Here is an 886-nt window from a genome sequence, read left to right on the forward strand (position 1 = left end):
TACTATCAGACCTTTAAAAAAATCAAATACTGACTAAAAAATATATTCATATAGTTTTATGTAAAAATTATTTTAAAATCTGCAAAAAAAGTACTGACAAAAATGTATTGTATAATTTTACGCAAAAAATGTTTAAAATCTGTACATTTATCTTTGTTTTGTAAAATAAAGTTGTTTTAAAAAAGTAGCTTTGTGGCGCAACCCTTTTAGAAAAAATGGTGCCAAAGGCGAAGAAGGAAGTTCCTGCCCCTCCCAAAGCTGAAGCCAAAACAAAAGCCTTGAAAGCTAAGAAGGCAGTGCTGAAAGGCATCCACTGTCACAAAAAGAAGAAGATTTGGACATCACCCACTTTTCAGTGGCCCAAGATTCTGTGGCTCCAGAGGCAGCCAAAATAGCCTCAAAAGAGTGCACCCAGGAGAAACAACCTTGACCACTATGCTATCATAAAATTCCCAGTGACCACTGAGTCAGCCATGAAAAAGTACAAAACAACAACACTCTTGTGTTCATTGTGGATGTCAAGGCCAACAAGCACCAGATCGAACAGGCCGTGAAGAAACTCTATGACATTGATGTGGCCAAAGTCAGTACCCCGATAAGGCCTGATGGAGAGAAGATGGTGTGTTCACTTGGCTCCTGATTATGATGCTTTAGATGTTGCCAACAAGATTGGGATCATCTAACTGAGTGCAGATGGCTAATTCTAAAAATATGCCTTTTTTTCACCATAAAAAAGTGGCTTTGTTTTATTACCCTGTGTGCATATAGTGCAGAAAAGGTCTTCATATTAGCGCTATGTACATGAGAAGAGGTCCACAGTACAAGAGGCAATGGAAATTTGAATTCTGAAATTGCATTTATTGTACCATCCATGTTTATCTCCTCT

At 37.7% G+C, this 886-nt stretch overlaps 1 pseudogene across 1 annotated transcript; it reads left to right on the top strand.

Annotated features, from left to right (window-relative positions):
- The first annotated feature begins 215 nt into the window (after positions 1 to 215).
- LOC308421781 (large ribosomal subunit protein uL23-like) lies at positions 216 to 683 on the top strand (annotated as a pseudogene). Its single transcript has one exon. The product of its transcript is annotated as a large ribosomal subunit protein uL23-like (transcript).
- The last annotated feature ends 203 nt before the right edge of the window (positions 684 to 886 follow it).

The sequence above is a fragment of the Micromys minutus genome, assembly GCF_963924665.1.
Source record: "Micromys minutus genome assembly, chromosome: 6".
NCBI lineage: Eukaryota > Metazoa > Chordata > Mammalia > Rodentia > Muridae > Micromys > Micromys minutus.